The following is a 19,586-nucleotide window of genomic DNA, read 5'->3' as shown; positions in this document are numbered from 1 at the left end:
CGGAGTAATTTTTGAGATCTCTATTTCTATAATCTCTGAAATCTGTACAACGCTTTGCAATTTCCAAAGGCTGTATGTACATTATTTTTTGATCCTCGAAGGAACTCTATTATATCCATTTCACAGATGAGAAATCCAAAACTCTAGACAGTTAAGGGATTTGCCCAACCTCACATGGATAATAACTAGAAAAGCAACCATTAAAATTTAGTTCTTCTCATTAAAATCCAAAGTTCTTTCTACCTCATCACATCAGGCAAGTACGTTTTAAACTTCAGGTGCTACAGAAACTCAAGTCATCACTTTTATTATTCATTTTCCCCATCCCTTTCTCAGATCCATGTGCCACCATTAGATGTATATCTTTAATTTAAATGTGTGTGTGTGTGTGTGTACGGCTGGGACAGTTCGTTGGGAACCCATTTGATATTATTTCTCATTATAATGATGAGAATCAGAAACCTGATACACTTTAAACATGAAATAAAATAATAACACCTACATATTATACATTCTTCCTTCTGAAAATCAAATTTAGATATTAGTGGTCTAATAGACCGGCTCCTATTGTTTTTCCCAGGTTAGATTTCTATTTTATGGCTTCTTTTTTTTCTCCTAAAAATTAAACACTACTTTCCAAAATTTACTTACATTTGCCACTTTAATGTTGCACTTTTCTAAGCCACAGTTTTCTCCTTTGAGTTGGAAAGTACCGTAGCTGACACAAGTGTGTCCTACTTTAAAGTAAATAGTTGCTAAGTGAAATAAGTCACACAGAAAAAGACAAATACCGTATGATCTAACTGATAGGTGGAGTCTAAAAACAACAACAACAACCAACCAGCAAACAAAAAACAAGCGCATGGAGACAGAGAACAGACCAGTAGTTGCCTGAGGTAGGGGTGGGGGGTTGGGCAAATGGGTGAAGACGGTCAAAAGACATAAATTTCCAGTTATAAAATAAAAATTAAAAAATGTGGGGATGTAATGTACAGCATGGTGACTATAGTTGATAATACGGCATTGCATATTTGAAAGTTAGCTAGGAGAGAGGATCTTGAGAGTTGTCATCACAGAAAAAAAAATTTTTGTAACTATGTAGGGTGATGGATCTTAACTGGACTGACTGGATGATCATTTTGCAATATATACAAATACTGAGTCATTGTGTTGTACATCTGAAACTAATGTAACGTTATGTCCGTTATACTTCAATAAAAAAGAAAGGCAGAAGAGAAGCTAGCATATTAATAGTCTAATAAATAAAAACTAACAAGCTATGATGTAATTCAAAATGATTTACTGTAGAGTTGCTTTAAGTGGTAAACTCTGCTAAGAAACACTGCAATTTACATTTAACTTTTCAGGACTATAGTCATCAAAATAAAAATAACATCCAAATATATCTGTAGCAGCTTCATAAAAATTACAGTGTCTGCAAAACTTTTCCTTAATTCGAGTATTTCAGTCTAAACAATACTTCTTATATTGTTGTCTGCTATGTGACAGAGGAGGGAACCAGATTTCTAACTCTGCGGGCCTTTATTTACTTCATGGTGTCTTAAAGTGATATGGGAACTTCCCTCTGCTACATTTAGGAGTCCTGCCTAGGTCTGGAGCCTGATTCACATCAGCCCATAGTGAACCCATGGCATAGCTTGTTCCATCATCCATTCAACCAGCAAAAAGATGCACCTCCAGAATTGTAGTCCAGCATATTCATTGCTGATACTGAAGGTACTGTCTGGAGAAAATTATATGTCCTAGTACTAGCGGGATTTCAACTAGTTGGGAATTTAGGAGAGACCAGAAATGCCATAGGGTAGCTAAAGTATAGTAGCCTACAAACCGGATCCAAGGTCTCTACAGGCAAAATACTTTTATTTTGGTATGACCATGAATCTCTGAGTTGACTCCAGTATTAATAAGCAATTTCTTTAGCCTTTCTGGGGGAAGACTGTTATATCACTGCCATCATGATTATCATAGTAGAATCAGCAACAAAAGCTTAATGTTGGCTTATTATTTGCCAGGCACTATTCTAAGCATTACACATGAATTAATTCCTTTCATTTTCAACAACCCTGAAGTAGTTACTATTATTGTCCCAGTTTTATAGGTAAGGAAACTGAGGCACAGAGAGTTATTAAGTAGTGGGGCCTATTAGCCCAGACAGTTCGATTTTAGCACCCTCACCCTTGGTTACCACTCTCCCGTATTGCTTAGAAGCAGATACCATGGAAATACAGTGTAAACATTGACCAAATTCTCATATGTGGACAGAGATTCCAAGATAATGGAATGATGTGCAAATGTGTTGAGTAAGAAGGTGAGATGTAGTAAGGAGTTTGGTTTAGCCATGAAATAGGGCTTGTGGTAAGGAGAAGAGGTGAGACAGGCAGGATGAAGCTAGATTAGGATGGGCCTTACAATCTTTAAACCTTAAGCTACTTTTAAGTAGGGGGATGCAAAGCTCAAATGTGTTTTTACTAAAGTATCTCTGGTAAATACAATGTGGAGGAGACACTGGATATTGGAAATAGCTGAATGGTAGGAAAGCTAACATGGAATTCAAGGTATAAGATAAGAAATAACCAGGGGAGTTCCCTGGTGGTCCAGTGGACTCTGTGCCTTCCCTGCCAAGGGCCCAGTTTTGATCCCTGGTTGGGGAACTAAGATCCCACTAGCCGCACTGCGTGGCCAAAAAAAAAAAAAAAAAAAAACGAGAGATGACCAGATGCAGTGGGAATGGAGAAAAGAATGGCATTTTTGAGGTGGAAATAACTGGATTTGATGACTGCCTGCTGCATGGATTTTAATTCCAATGAGGACACTTATGAGAAACATGAATTTAGGCAATTGAATCTCTCCGGGACTCAGTTTCCTCATCTGTAAAATAGGATAACAAGTTTCATAAAAGCTCTTTTAAGGTTCAAACGAGGTACGTTAAGGCACTTGGTACAGGGTCTGGCGGCTAAAGCTTTCAATGTTTGGCAGCTTTTACATTACACACTCATTTCTGATGGTGCTCAGAAAAGAATGACATAAAAGCCAATAAGTGAGAGTTACTATAAACCTAAAATTTCTGGCTCCCATCATTCTGAGGAGGGAACTAACCAGCCCAACTCTACAGCAGACACACAAGCAACCAGGATGAATTCAAGGCAGCTATTTGGCCCTTCTTCACTTGGTTTCATGGTACAAAATTATTCTTCTCTTTAAAGTGTGGAAGTTCTATGCTGATGCGTTTATTCATATATTTTATAATACAAACACATTTCCCTAAGCCAAGCATTAATGTTCTTTGAATTATCTATTTTAGATCTTAAAATGCAGAATTGACTGTGAAAGTAATTTTTCTACAAGACACCCAGATTGATAGGGCAAATCAGGTTGCTATGTTAGGAATCCCCTCTCTACACTCTTCCTTCATTATTCCCACTACATGTTCATCCTGCAACCTCTGAACAAGCTCTCAGGGGTTATTTATAGTTATACTATATATTATACACACATATATGCTATATATTGTATATATTATGCTATATAGTATATATTTTTATAGTATATGTATAGTATACAGATGATTCTATTCCACCTAAGTTGAAATTTAATCCTCAGTATGATGATCTTAGGATGTGGGACCTTTGGAAGGTGTTTAGGTCATGCGGGTAGAGCCCTTATGAAAGTGATTAGCACTTTCATAAATACTAGACTCCACTGAGCTCCCTTTCTCCTTCCACCACAAAAAGATATCACTAGAAGTCTATGACCTGGAAAAGGTCCCTCTCTCAACCATGCTGGCACTCTGATCTCAGACCCCCAGTCTCCAGAAATTGTGAGAAATAAACTTTTATTGTTTATAAGCTACCTGGTCTTTGGCATTTCATTATAGCAGCCCAAGCGAAATGACATCACTGTTTCCCTGTTGATAAATATTTTATTTATTTTTATTTATATCTATAGCAATAGCTATATATATATATCTCTATCTACATCCATACCTATACTTATATACATATCCATCTATCTATTTATCTATCTATCTTACCTACCTACCTACCTACTTAACAACCAGTTTTTGAAAAAAGGTAGATATACATTATTTTGACTTTTAATATAAACACTTTTCATGTTAATAAGTATATTATCACCATGATGGTATTCCATTTTGTACATAAAATGCAATTTTATTTAACTATTTTCCTCATGTTAGTCATTTTGGCTTTTTCTAATATTCTAGCATTATAAAAAAAGACCAGTCTTATAAATGCATCTCTGTACACTTGTCTGATATTTCCCTAACATCAACTGAATAAGTAAAATACTGGTTCAAAAGGTAAATAGCAGATAGGATTCTAAGAGAAAACATTTCCCAAGTTTTGAACATTGTTAATTATTTGAAGACACGGGCACAAGGTAGTAAATTGTTTCTCAAAATAATGTTTAACACACACGCAAATTATATTCCTTAATGTATATGTTTAAGTTTCTACTTTAAAAGTACTCTTTATTACTTAAATTTAAGACTTCATTTTAGTGCCTTCTAACATACATTGATCTTAAACATTCATTTATCTTTTCAATAACATCTAAAACTATTAACTATTAAGAAGAAAATTTATTACATGAGGGCAAATTAAGTACTTGGAAAAAATATAAGAAAGAAATGAAAGTGGTAAAAATGTTTGGTATCATAATCCAATTTAGGATTTTGTATGTCACTACTTTAAAGAACATTCCAATAAGCATACTTACATAATATGGAATATGAAATTAAACTTCTGAGTTAGAAAAAAGAACTGTTTAAAAAAATATGACATGAAGAAGACCCTATTCTATTAGAGAATAATTTATTAATCTCTATTACAGACTAATTTAGATTCTCTGAAAAATCTCCTGGAGAGGCTTCTTTTTAAATTGAAAGATAGAAAGTTGCATACAACAAAGAAATAGACAGAAAAATTCCATTAGTGATTGCAGACAAAACATTTTACAGAGTGGCTTTTGAATGTTATCTCTGTTGTAAATGATCTGACAAGGGGCAAATTAAGTTTAATATAGACAAATGCAACATTAAATTCATATTTGGTTCAAAACTGTAAACACAAGCATAAAATAAATGGAAGCAAATCGCAGAAAGACTTTCAAAGTGACCTTGGATAACAGTGAACCATTCTCAGACTGAAAAGAGAAAAGTGGAAAATGCCCGTTAGTATCTTACACTAGTTCTCAGCTCACAAACCTAATGAAGAAAAATATTATCATTAAAACAAGTTAAGAATGTTCTTCTCAGCTATGGTCTACAGATTACTTAGGAAATGTGGCAGCATTTGAGACAGTACAGTGAAACATGCTCACCCAAATAAGCTTATAAGTAAGGCCTGCTGTATATAAAGATGGATAAGAAATCTAAATTTATTCAGGTAATGGCAAAGAAGGTAATTGACTTGTTTTAGTACAGATAACTTGATGGAATGGGGAACACATGATCTGAATCAGCATTTTAATTTAACCAAATTAAAAAATATGTGTGTATATATATTTCTAAATTATATATAAATATGTTATGTTTACATGCATACATAATATATGTATACATTCCTCAGTGAAAGCAACAGGCATTTACAACCTGGGGTTCATGCTTTCCTACAGACTCCTGATATTTTATGCAAAATGTTGTATGTATGTTCATCTGTGCATTTTTCTGAGGAGAGAAAGGTGTTCTTCAGATGCTCCAGGCGTCTGAGTCTTAAAAAGAGTAAGAGCTACGCACTGTATTAGAATGTTAGGAACTAGAAGAATGAAACACAAGTAAGGGTTTCTAAGCTACATAAAAAAAGAAAAAAAAGTAGAAGCCTAAATTGAGGAAAGCATTTTAAAAATCTTCGGCTGGTTTACTCAACAGATAAGAGGCTTAGAAAAGTCACATTTAAACTAACTCTAGTGCAGAGAGGCAATGAGTGTGACTCCTGAGAACAAGACTTCCAAGTCCAAAATATGCATTACAAGTAACCTGGCACTAATCATCAAAACATGCTCTTTCTGCTCGTTAAATTATAATTATGATCACTAAGGTAATACATAGGATGGTACTCGTTTCAAAACGAAGGGAGGATGGTAATTTTTTGAGCTGCCACTTGGGACATTTTGTAAGAAAACTCACAGTTAAGGCCATGATTCATTGCATTCAATATAGTAACAGAAGTGGATGCTTCCAGAAATGAGAAGGCTGAAAGCTTTAGCTAAACAACTTTAAAACAAACACAGGGAAGCAAGTGACTAACATTGCTATGGTTAATTAATGCTTCTAGAAAATTCTATGCTGTTCCTTTTCTCCCTTTCAATTTCGTCTGTAAACAGCACCATTCATGCCTGGTTAATTGTGAAAAATCTCTAAGCGCGAAATTCCTATTGGGATTTCTTTTCCTGTAATTAATTTTTTGCTGTTTGATGTAAAGGTCCAAAATATAAATTGACAAGAAGCCAGCTGTTGCAGTGATGAAATTCGAGACAATACAACTAATGAAAAAAGCCCCAGCTCTGTTAGCTGAACATTTTGATTAGCCGGTTTGTGTGTTTTGTTTCTCTAAACTGTAATACATACTAATTTTACCTAGGAATTAATTAAAGTCTATCACAGCCTCCATGCTGTGGATGTTATGTAACTCTTTGTTGATACCAAATTTATGTATATATGAGAATAAGGTACAGTTTTAATGAGAATATAAAAAACTTTAGCTCCTACTTTTTTTTTTTTTTTTTTTTTTTGCAGTACGCGGGCCTCTCACTGTCGTGGCCTCTCCCATTGCGGAGCACAGGCTCCGGATGCGCAGGCCTAGCGGCCATGGCTCACGGGCCTATCCGCTCTGCGGCATGTGGGATCTTCCCGGACCGGGGCATGAACCCGTGTCCCCTGCATCGGCAGGCGGACTCTCAACCACTGCGCCACCAGGGAAGCCCTACTTCTCTTAACTGTACTGAAGACTAACTCTTTTTAAAAGGAAGTATCTATTTTAAAATCAAATGCTTCTGTCTTTCTCAAGGCCATCAAGTTACCAGAAGGTGAGGCACAGAATAAAATATTTTTCTATATTAGGGAGTGTGATTTCTCTTTTTAGAAAAATAAACTTGCTATCTACTGCTCCATCCCACCTTTGACACTGATCACTATGGCTCCGGGCAGGGGCTACACTACACTTCTCTTCTTCATTCTCCACAGCATGATCCCGTGTATTATACCTACAACAGGGACTCCTTAAATATTTGTTAAGGTTGGATGTTTCCCTCTACAACTGATAAAGGTCTAACATCATCTCTTTTGAGGTACAGAAACAAAATATGACAGACTCAGAAGAGGAGATAAAAACAGGACGAACAAAACTCAGCAGTGCTTCTGGGATTTACCCTTAAAGTCTATCACAGCCTCCACTCTGCGGATTTTAGGTAACTCTTTGTTGATATCAAGTGTATCTATATATACACATATAATGTGTATAAATATATGTATGTGTGTATGTATATATGGTAAGTCCTAAAGAAAATATTTTTAAAAACCAAACAAACTTTAATGCCCATTCCTCTTACCTGTACCGAAGACTATTTTAAAATCAAATGCTATGGTCTCTGGGTGCTCTCTGGAGCCTCCCTCGTGTACACTCTTCCTTCAAAAGGTGCAAGTCAGTGATTATATTCTGAGCCTCATGACTCCCTATATTGACCATATGCTCAACTATAACACAAAATTCTAATTTTAAAACTACTGAAGTGTATCCTGTGTATCAGATAACATGCTCAGTGTACATCAGCATGGTCCCTTTCCTCACAGAGCTTACAATCGAATGAGGAAGAAAGACAAATATAAAAATACATATATATATATGTTTATATATATAAACAAATATAAAAATACATATTTCCTTAAAGAGAGGAAGTTGGGGAGAAGACTCAAAAAAGGCTTATAGGATCAGTATGAGTTGAAATAACAGAAAACTGTAGGGGAGGAAAGGAGAGAATGGCAGCAAACCTCCTCCAAGAGCAAATATAAATGCCCAGAGATGACAGTTAGGGAGGATGGAATGAAAATTATGTCAATATACAGGGAAGGGGGAAGAGTCAGTCTTAGGAACTCAGTCTTGGAATTCTAGAATTTCCCTTGGTATTAAAAACAAAACAAAACAAAAATCTTTGCATACTAGGCATGTATATAGCTTTTAGAAACATACAGGGTAACTGATGCCACGGAAGTGGATGAAATTGCCTGGGGAGAATACTCAGGGAATAGAGGCAGAAAAGAGAGTATAATGGGACAAAGCCAGAGGCACACTCATACGGCTAGTTGGGGTAGAGGAAGGGGGGCCTGGAAAAGCTGGCAGAGGAAGGGCCAGAGACAGAAGAGAAAAACCATGGCGGGTAGGAGACGGGAGACTGAGCCCTGAGAAGTAGTGCTTCCTAGAGGAAACAGTGCTCAACAGTATTAAGCGCTGGTGAGCTGAATTAAAACCTGAAGCCTATAATAGACTGAGTAACAAGAGAGGGCACTGATGAAAGAGAGCAATAGCAGTGATATCTGAGGGTATAACCAAAGAACTGAAAACTATACTGTGAGAAATGAATGCTTTATTTTTTTCTATTTGTTTATTCTATGATTTTCTGACAGGTAGTATATTTAACTAAACACCTGGGAGAGAATGGCTCACCTTAGTATGTAAGCTTTGCGCTCGTAAATTTTAAATTCTGAGGCAGTGTATGGTATATATGTGTATGTATATATATTTCCTATTTTAAGACATTTAAAAAAAAGGGTTAGTATACTACTAGGTTTCCTTAAAATTCCTATAACAAATTTACAAACTAATATTTTGAACAAAAGACATGATAATTTCCAGTCCTTCATCCCCTAGATAAAGGGCATGGTGGCCTGAATCAAGCACTATAGGTGCTGTCTTCCTCCATCTAATAATACTGTCGTGACTATCGTTCATGCCTCTGACACTGTGACAGCTTAAAGGGGCCAGAAATAATGCTTCTGTTGGAGCTGCGGTAGTGAGGCTGGTCAATACTCTCATTCTGTCCTGCTCTCCCCAGCCTTCCCCCTGATTAATTATGCATAAAAAGTCTTGAGGCAATAGCCAAATGAGCTCTGGGCACTTGGGAAAACAATTTTCAACTTGAACTATGCTTGGACCATGGCCAAACCAATCAATACCTTTACTTATCTACATGATTAGAATTGCTTTGGGTGATAAGTTCCCATCAATAAAGCACAGAATAGGGGGTGAACACTTGCTTACCTCAAGTGTTTTGATAAGATTATCAAAATAAAACAAGCGAACAAACAAAAAATTCTCTTAACTATCAATGTCCGTAAGTACAAAATCAGATTAACTTTATATTACCTACAAGTGTGGTAGAATAAACGTAGACACTTTTATAAACCAGTCGTTTTAAATGCTGAAGAATTACCATTATTATATTGATGGGTAATTATATATTTCTTGATGCTTTCCTTTAAATCACGAAAATGGAAAAATGCTTTAAATAAATGAAATGTAATCATAAAACTATATTAAAATAATAAAAGCAATAGTAATTACTTGAGAGCCCTCTAGATACACAGACTCTGTGCTAGAATTTTTAGCAGTTAGTTCAGATAATAGTTGCAAAAACCCCTCAATATGGGAGGGGGCATTATTCCTATTTTCAGATAATAGATCAGGAAGGTAATATAACTATCTAAGGTTATAAGGTATAAAATATCAAAGTTAGTATTCAAACCTATATCATCTGTATTCTTTCCATTGTATCTGGCATTAGGTGCTTAATTTGAACAACATTAGCTGGAAACCTACTATGAATGTACAGGCATTAGGGAAGGTAATGAAAGAGCTACAAAAAGGTGTAAAGGTATATATTTCCAATTCCACTCTCAAGTGTACAAATAAATTATACCTATTACTGACCTGTGCTCTGTTTGTGCCTTGTGTGTTCTGTTACTCCTGCTGTTACTACTCCAAGTGATAGCTGTTTGGTCTCCATGAGGCCTTTTTTAACTTCTGCAGGAAGGTTTTGGTGCTTGTGCTTCCACTAGTACTTAGATGTAAATTTTTCCCTTGTTAAAACAATTACTTAAATAGTGTAAAAATTTTGGTTTTTTTTTTTTTTTTTTGCTTGTCTCAGACTGGGGATAGACATCCTATATCCTAGTTATCCTATATTTTTATTTATTATCCCTACTGCCTAAGCTAATAACAGGCACAGAGTACCCATTCAAGGATTTATTAAACCTGTGTTGAAAGAAAAAAATGAAGGAAATCTGCTTCCCTTAGTAGGCTATAGATTGCTTACGGAAAGTTCTGTCTTACTTTTTGATTATACAGTTCACAGCACAGGAACTCAGATAAAGAAAGTATCTAACAATTTTTTTTAACTGATTGCAAAATTGGTCTTTATAAGACCATAAGAAAAACAGACAAAAGTGCTTTGGGATGGAAAGGGGATGGATAAAGAGGAGCATATCCATATCACCAGGGAGGGGAAGATGTATATCAGAAGATAACTTCAGCTCTCTATTTCTCAGAGGCCTCCTCTGGCGTTCTCCTCTGACTGCCATGCCAATAGGAGGCAGAATTTCGAATTGTTCATGTTGCTCTATATACTTTGACCTACATTCCATCTTCGTGGCACAATTTTGTTTTAAAATAAATAAAAGTATCATCAAACAAGGATAAGACAATGAACAAAACAAACGAGACTGAACTGAGAATGTGTTATTTTTATGCAAACACAATTTTTAAGAGCTAGATAATATTTTCTTGAGAAAATTGATAGCAACAGTAATGGATTTTTGCCATTCATTCCAAAACCATTTTGATGCTACATGAAGCAGAGGACTCACGATACTCTTTGACGGGGAGTGAAGTGGGAATAAGGGAGAAATTGTGGGGGGAAAAAAAGGGGTTCTTTAATAAAATCCTAACTGAATTCAGATTTTTCTGCAAGTAGTTAACAAATGTCTTAGAAAATGATTTGCTAATGGACAGCCTTGTAAAAAGTGTAAAAGTTTTGCATGCGAACAGGGCACCCACTGAAAGACTCCACACCTTTCTAGGTGGTAGAAAACAAGCGAGGAAGACAGTAATGTAAAAACAAAGAATATATTGGCTGATTATAAAATTGATTATACTTGTGGCTTTGTGGCTATTCTAACTTTAGGTTTAGACTCAAAAGTTTAGTAGTGGAGTCACACTGTACTATTTTCCCCTAAAATTTGCCTATAATTTAGGATATGTTACCACCAAGTCAGGGTCAGTTCCCTGTGGTCACACGAAACATACATAGTAATAGAGATTAACACACTTCCCTAATGAATTATTAAGAGCTAAGCAGATGCATTTAGAAGGGAAGCATATAACCACAGGAAATAAGATTGGAAAGAAAATGTTCATTTAAATCCTCTATACTTCATAACCAACATCCATTTAACTCAATGCTGGTACCATTCCCAGGCTAGATGAATATTTCTGTAAGAATCTAATGCTCTTTCAAGGCACAGCCTGGATATAGCTTTTCTGAGGTTCAATCTCCCGCAGCCTTTCTTCTGTAGGCAGCAACTCTAACTCCCTAGTAGAGAGATTTAACTACCTGCTTATAACTTAATCAAAGAACCAGTATCAGTTTGCCTTTGGATGATGCTTCTATCCCTCCAAGTTCCTGCCAACAGCTAGTTATCCTTCTCTACTTCCCTGCTGTCAGCTCTTGCTTTCCTCTCAGGCCGCTGGTGCCCAAGAAATGAGAAAAAAGTTCCCTAGCAGCACGGTGGCTTGTGGGAAACACTGTGAACTTCTTCCCCCAGCAAGAAGAAAGGTTCTCAGTAATTGTACTTGCTTGCTTCAGGTGTCTTCCTTTGCTCTGAATAAAATGGATTTCGAATTTTAAAAATGTCATGGCAAGTTTATGAATTAGCCTATCAACTGGCTTTGAAGGCAATTAAATGGGAGGGTTCAAAAACACAAACAATCTATGTCTTTAAAATAATAATATTTAAAATATTATGCACAAGTCTCCTAGAGAGGTTTGATGCGACATAAACAACTGCCATCACCACCCTCCACACAGGTGAACCTTACAATCTTCCATAAGGCTGAGTCAGTCTCTACACTTCCATAAAAGTTTACGTTCTAATAAGAGAAAGGGTTTGGTAAAGAAAAGAACACGGAAATGAAGCAACACAACTAGTGATTTAATCAGTTGTGTGCTTAACTTTCATGGTATCCAGCCATATCATTAAATTATTCCATGTGGAAATGCTTATCACTATTATTTGTCCCTGAATGAGTAGAGTTTCTTTGTTCGCCTTTAAGCTTTATCTCCCAATATACAGAACTTGCTTCAGGCAAACCAGATGACCCGTAGTAATATGATATGGCCCATCTTTCCTGCTTCCACATCTTCTCTCCAGTTAGTCCTTGGCTTGTAATGCCTGTTACAAGTCAAAAAGGCAAACGCCTCCAGAAATTCTGTCCATTCTTCAACAACCAGCTTAAACATCATCTTCTATGTCAGAGACAAATCTCCTTCAGTCTAAGAAACTTACTTATTTTTTTTTTTAGCTAGATAAACTGATGTCAAGAAAAGATACATTTCCTAACTTCCCTTTATGGCTCTCCTTTATGGCGCTGTGTCTAAGTTTTGTCCAAAGATATACAAGCAGAATTGTTTATGTGAAGATTCTTTCTAAAGAGCTGACTCAAATGGTGGATATTCACTTCTGGTTCCTCTTCCTTCTTCCTTACGTAGAGAGAGTGTTTGGGTACTTATCTGGACGACGTGGGAAGGGCAGCATTTCAGGTTTGTGACTTTTACTTTATACAATGAAATGTTTTGTACATATAGATACACAATTAAGTGAATTTAATGTAACTGTACCAAAAAACCTAAGGGTATGAAGAATATCTAAGTCAATTTCCATTCTTCAGGTTAGAAATTATATGTATAGTACAGAGGGAAACAATATGAAATATGCTATTATAGAACACATATCTTAATCTGAAATGAACATACTGTATTAATTTTTAACTAATATAAAGAAAGCTATTCAGAAATAAATGCTATAGCTTGCCTAAAGAGTAAAGAAATATAGCAACTGTAATGGACTTTTATTACAAGAGACTCCAAGACTCCAAGAGACTCTAATTACACTGAAAATATATTAAAATAAGCATCCAGAATCATGGCTCAACAGTCCCTCACAAATTGGTACATGAATGTATATAAATACTGTGTCAAAGTTATCCCAAAACTTCTTGAAACTTTACGGAAAGTCATTGTGTCTTTTTCAGAGGGGAAAAAGAAACTTAATGTTCCAAATGACAGATGTCAAGACTCATGAAATACCTAAATATTCATAACTTAGCAGACATTCTAAACAACCATCCAGGGATATATACATATTTGCTTTAATGTTATTCCTGGGACCCATTTTAAACAAAAAACCGTATAGGAACAGTAGGAGCACAGAGTGAAAACATACTACTAACTGACTTATATAACCACAAATTCCATTGCAGTTTTACGCTTTCAGATAATTTTCTGACTATAACCTAGTCGAGTCTTCAGTAAATAAAGAATTTCTCTTATAGAAATTAGAAAATAGGCAAAATTATGTGTATACAGTGAGTAAAACATGGGATATAGAAACAAATGACATGAATTTTAGTACTCTGTCACAATATATAACCTCAAGTTGTATAACTTTTCATTATTTGTAATATAGTTAGAACTTACACTTACTAAACACTTATTACATGCAAGGCATAATTCCAAAGACAACATCACTAAATATTTTAATTCTTACAAGTGCCCAGTAAGATAGGTATCATTATAATCCCCATTTATGACATGATGAAGGTGAAGTTCCAAAAAATTAAGTAATGTGCCACAGATGATGCAGCTAGGAAGTAAAGCAGCCAGTATCAGAATGTGGGCAGACTGTCTCCAAACTTGAATTCATAACCATTGTGTTATACTGCCTCAGAATGAAAATTATAAAAAGAATACTGACTTTGCAGGTTGGTTGTACTAAGTGAAGTTATGCATGCAATAATGCTTTATAAACTTTAGAAGTTTAAAGAAATGCAATATTAATAGAAAAATGGCATAGGAGTACAGGAAAAAGAAAATGAAGAATAAGGATGCTGTGACTTGGTTACTGGCTGAATGTTACAGACAAGGAAAAGGAAGGAGCAACTGAAATGACTCGAGTTCACCCATGGTTACTAGAAGAGAGATGATGATACTTATAATAATAATAATTTTTGAAAGGCACCACAATTTGTAGGGAGGATGATTACAGTTTTGGATTCAGTGGCTTCAGGAGCCAACAAGATACCATGTAGAGATCTCAGGCAGGCAGTTTCCAAATTTATATTTGTAGTTTAGAACAAAAGGTTCGATTCTGAGATGCAGATGGGGGGGGATTATCTGAATTAAAGAGATGGACAAAGCCTAAAAGTAGATGAGCTCTCTGAGAAAGAAAGAGTAGGGAAAAAGTAAAAGAGGCCCAGGACAACCCCTGAGGAAATATGTACGTTGTAAAGAGAAACAAGATGAAAAGGAGACTGTGAAGGAAACAGGGTCATAGTTGATAGGACAAGGAAGGCAGGGAGGGAAGACATGAGGGATATCAAAGGGAACCAGGTGATCAAGGGAGTTCAGGGAGTAGGTGCAGAGACCAGCAGGTCAATGATGGCCTTAGAAACCAGAGTTTCCAGACTGTAGAGATGGCAGTGGGAGGCCTACAAGGGTTTGAGTGGGCAAAAGAGTATGGGAAGGAGGGGTTAACACACATGACTACATAATGAAGTTTGCCAAAGTAGAGAGAAACAGATAAAAATACTAGTTAGTTTCACAGATTAGTAACCTATTTCTCAATTTGAAAAGTGTACATTTTAAAGCAATGATTCAAGAGTTTTTGATAGTTTCTCAGATTCATTTCCTAGTTATTTTATAATTATCAAAATAATTAAAACAAATGTGTATAAAAATCATGGTGAAAAGAACTGTTTCCAGTCCAATGCTTACTGTTGATACTGTATGTTTAGCCACAGCATAAAAGGAGACATTTATTGTTTTATTTAAGTACAGTTGAAAAACAAAAACAATTTAGGTGTCACTAAAGTATATACCATCAAGTTGCAGGGGAAATACTGCTTGGTATAAAATATCTTGTGATAAGGGTCAGAAAACAGCAATCTTTTTTTCTAATTAAAATCCAGAAATTCTGTTTTTCTATCAGTAAGTCATAATAATTATATCTGCCTTTTCCAATTAACCTCCTCAAGACAAAACAAATATTAAAATATTCCTGACTCATAAGGAAACAAGTGTTTTATGTACTCGTGGTTAGTTACATAGATAGAAACTGATTTTAGGAAACAAAACTATTAATACAAATGGATTTCAGTATACTAAATACTAATGTGCATAATGATTATATTATTTTCTTATCCAAGAAAATAAATAATTTTCATAATATGCATATAGCAATATAGAGATATTAGAACTTTTTTCCAATTTAAACTTATGACCTTAAAGTGAACTGATTAAATATGAACAGATATCCTTGTATTTTACTAAAAATATGATGGGTGTCTATAGGAAAAAAAATTAGAATGTAAAAGTTTCCGCTCTTTATCTTAAGTTGTCTGGCCTTTGATGTTATATTTGCTCAGGCAACTATTGCCCTCATTTAGTCAAGGGCAGCATATATTGGCAAGGGAAAAAGAAAAAAAGTGGATAAGAATAAAAGAATTAAGTTGGAAGTAGGCTGGCGGTAACTGAAAATATTTTTTTCACTTTCAAACATATTTAAAACTTAAATCCCGTCTTTTTTAGCTACTTGAGAAATATCTTCCAAGGGAATAAGAACTCTCATCAATACCACTGTTAGAAAGAATATGAGGCCAATGTCTTTGTCTCATTTTACAAAAAGAACATTTAGTTACATGGGAATGGCCGAGCCAGGACTTTTTAAGTGTCTACTCTAAAAGTAGAATCTACACATCAAACTAGAAAACTGAAACAAATATCCTTGAGATACTATTGATACTTTGAGATAAACAGAATCTAGTGGGTGACACTTGAACAGAAGGCCTAGAGTTACGATGAATAATACAGTGTTTTTTGACCTTTTTGTCATTATTGCCCCCTGACCTATGACACACACACAGACACACACACACAAGCCTTTTAAGACATTTTTTCCTAATTGCTTCCACCTCGTGAAATTTAAATACTGCAGATCTACTGCAGATCTGTTTAAATATGCTATGATGCTTTGGAGGGCAATAACGATTATAATATCTAAGTTTTGTTTGCCCTCCCTTAAGGATCAATTTTCACCCCTATTGGGGTGATAGCACCATCTTGAGAATGCAGGAATAAGGCATGTTTGTGAAACCAGGATGATAGGCATGTTGCTGAAAATAAGTGCATGCATACTTCTCCGTGTAGAGAAGGCATATGCTGTATGAATCAGGTAGTCAAGGAATTGTTTGATTATACATCTTCCAAGAGTATATAAAAAGAGCATATCTGGTCCACGTGATCACTGCCCCCTGGATTTTATTCCCATCAGGCTCATTTTAGGAGCTGTCAGAAAAGTCTGGCTCTCATTTTGTTATACAGCAGAAACTAACACAACATTGTAAAAAAAAATAAAGAGAAGAAGAAGAAAGAAAAAAAAGAAAAGTCTGGCTCTAAAAATATTGGGAGTGACTAACAAATATCATAACAGCAGCTTTCCGGACAGCCTCTTCAATAAATGGTGCTGGGAAAACTGGACAGGTATGTGTAAAAGTATGGGATTAAATCACTCCCTAACACCATACACAAAAATAAGCTCAAAATGGATTAAAGACCTAGATGTAAGGCCAGAAACTATCAAACTCTTAGAGGAAAACATAGGCAGAACACTCTATGACATAAATCACAGCAAGATCCTTTTTGACCCACCTCCTAGAGAAATGGAAATAAAAACAAAAATAAACAAATGGGACCTAATGAAACTTCAAAGCTTTTCCACAGCAAAGGAAACCATAAACAAGACCAAAAGACAACCCTCCGAATGGGAGAAAATATTTGCAAATGAAGCAACTGACAAAGAATTAATCTCCAAAATTTATAAGCAGCTCATGCAGCTCAATAACAAAGAAACAAACAACCCAATCCAAAAATGGGCAGAAGACCTAAATACACATTTCCCCAAAGAAGATATACAGACTGCCAACAAACACATGAAAGAATGCCAACATCATTAATCATTAGAGAAATGCAAATCAAAACTACAATGAGACATCATCTGACACTAGTCAGAATGGCCATCATCAAAAAATCTAGAAACAATAAATGCTGGAGAGGGTGTGGAGAAAAGGGAACACTCTTGCACTGCTGGTGGGAATGTGAATTGGTACAGCCACTATGGAGAACAGTATGGAGGGTCCTTAAAAAACTACAGATAGAACTACCATATGACCCAGCAATCCCACTACTGGGCATATACCCTGAGAAACCCATAATTCAAAAAGAGTCATGTACCAAAATGTTCACTGCAGCTCTATTTACAATAGCCCAGAGATGGAAACAACCTAAGTGTCCATCATCAGATGAATGGATAAAGAAGATGTGGCACATATATACAATGGAATATTACTCAGCCATAAAAAGAAACAAAATTGAGCTATTTGTAATGAGGTGGATAGACCTGGAGTCTGTCATACAGAGTGAAGTAAGTCAGAAAGAGAGAGACAAATACCGTATGCTAACACATATATATGGAATTTAAGAAAAAAAAATGTCATGAAGAACCTTGCGGTAAGACACAAATAAAGACACAGACCTACTGGAGAATGGACTTGAGGATATGGGGAGGGGGAAGGGTAAGCTGTGACAAAGTGAGAGAGAGGCACGGACATATATACACTACCAAACGTAAGGTAGATAGCTAGCATAGCATAGGGAGATCAGCTCGGTGCTTTGTGACCGCCTGGTGGGGTGGGATAGGGAGGGTGCGAGGGAGGGAGATGCAAGAGATATGGGAACATATGTATATGTATAACTGATTCACTTTGTTATAAAGCAGAAACTGACACACCATTGTAAAGCAATTATACTCCAATAAAGGTAAAAAAGAAAAATAACAGTAGCTTTCCAACCCTGCAAGCAAAAGAACATGTTTGACTATTCTTATTTATTTATTCTGCTAATATTTCTTTGGCCTCATTTATAGGAGAGTCCATATACACACAGAATTTAGAAGTCTCCTAATTAAATGAGAGAGCCCTATCAGTTCACATAGCTTTCAGAAGACCTTGCTTTAATAAATAAAATGCCTTTCAAAAAGTCAATAAATGAATTTTTCAAAATGTACCGGGGTTATAAATGTTTATTTGCTCAACATATAATAATCAAGCTCTGTCATACTACTATTTTAAAGTCTATAGCTAGGCATAAAATAAGCTGATCTTTAAAACAATATGTTAAATGCACAGCATTTTTACATTATAGTAAAGAAAAGAAAAGAAAATATAAAATGTGGAATGAATTGTTAACTACATAATGTAATTGATATTTTTTATTAAACTACAGATAATATATTGGAATAATCCAAGATATCTGAATGTCTTCTCATTTGTGGAAAGGTGTTATCAAGTATAACATGAAACTTTCACTTATGACTTTTATATAATCATAATGTATGTAAGATTAAAGTATTGAAAAGGTGTGGATTATATAGGTTTTCAAACTTTCATTTTTGTCATCTTTTCATCCCCAAATAGTCATCTCAGCACATCTCAAAATGGAACCTCTGAATGATGGTGGTTTAGTGTATGTTGGTGAAGCTCAAACACCTATCATTAGTTTTTTGGTTTTTTTTTTTTTATTCCTTCACATTCCAAGTGTCTTTATTTTAATCACAGGCACCCCCTCCAGCTTTATTAAGATATAATTGACATATAACATTGTATTAGTTTAAGGTGTACAATGTGTTGATTTGATGTACTTATATATTGCAAAATGATTACCACCAGAGCTTTTAATACCTCCACTGGGTCACATAATTACGATTTTATTTTTGTAGTGAGAACATTTAAGATCTACTCTCTAAGAAACTTTCAAGTATATAGTACACTATTATTAACTGTAATCACCATGCTGTACATTTCCAGACTTGTCTTATAACTGAAATTTTGTACCCTCTGACTAATATCTCCCCATCTCCCTGCCCCTACCCAGTCATTAGTTTTTTTTTTTTTGCTTTATCACTGTCTTTTATTTTTTTTAACTTTTAAAAATCATTTTTCATTTTATTTATTATTTTAAAAAATAAATTTATTTATTTTAGGCTGCGTTGGGTCTTCATTGCTGTGTGCAGGCTTTCTCTAGTTGTGGTGAACAGGGGCTACTACTCTTCGTTGCGGTGCATGGGCTTCTCTTGTTGCGGGGCACAGAGTCTAGGGGCGTAGGCTTCAGTAGTTGTGGCACTCCAGCTCTAGGGCACAGGCTCAGCAGTTGTGGCACACGGGCTT

At 35.5% G+C, this 19,586-nt stretch overlaps 1 protein-coding gene across 1 annotated transcript in view; it reads right to left on the bottom strand.

Moving 5' to 3' along the window:
- GBE1 (1,4-alpha-glucan branching enzyme 1) overlaps positions 1-19,586 on the bottom strand; it is a 290,929-nt gene that overhangs the window by 38,425 nt on the left and 232,918 nt on the right. The window lies entirely within an intron of this gene.

The sequence above is a fragment of the Lagenorhynchus albirostris genome, chromosome 5 (assembly GCF_949774975.1).
Source record: "Lagenorhynchus albirostris chromosome 5, mLagAlb1.1, whole genome shotgun sequence".
In the NCBI taxonomy this organism is placed as follows: Eukaryota; Metazoa; Chordata; class Mammalia; order Artiodactyla; family Delphinidae; genus Lagenorhynchus; species Lagenorhynchus albirostris.
This window is presented reverse-complemented; position numbering and strand designations above follow the sequence as displayed.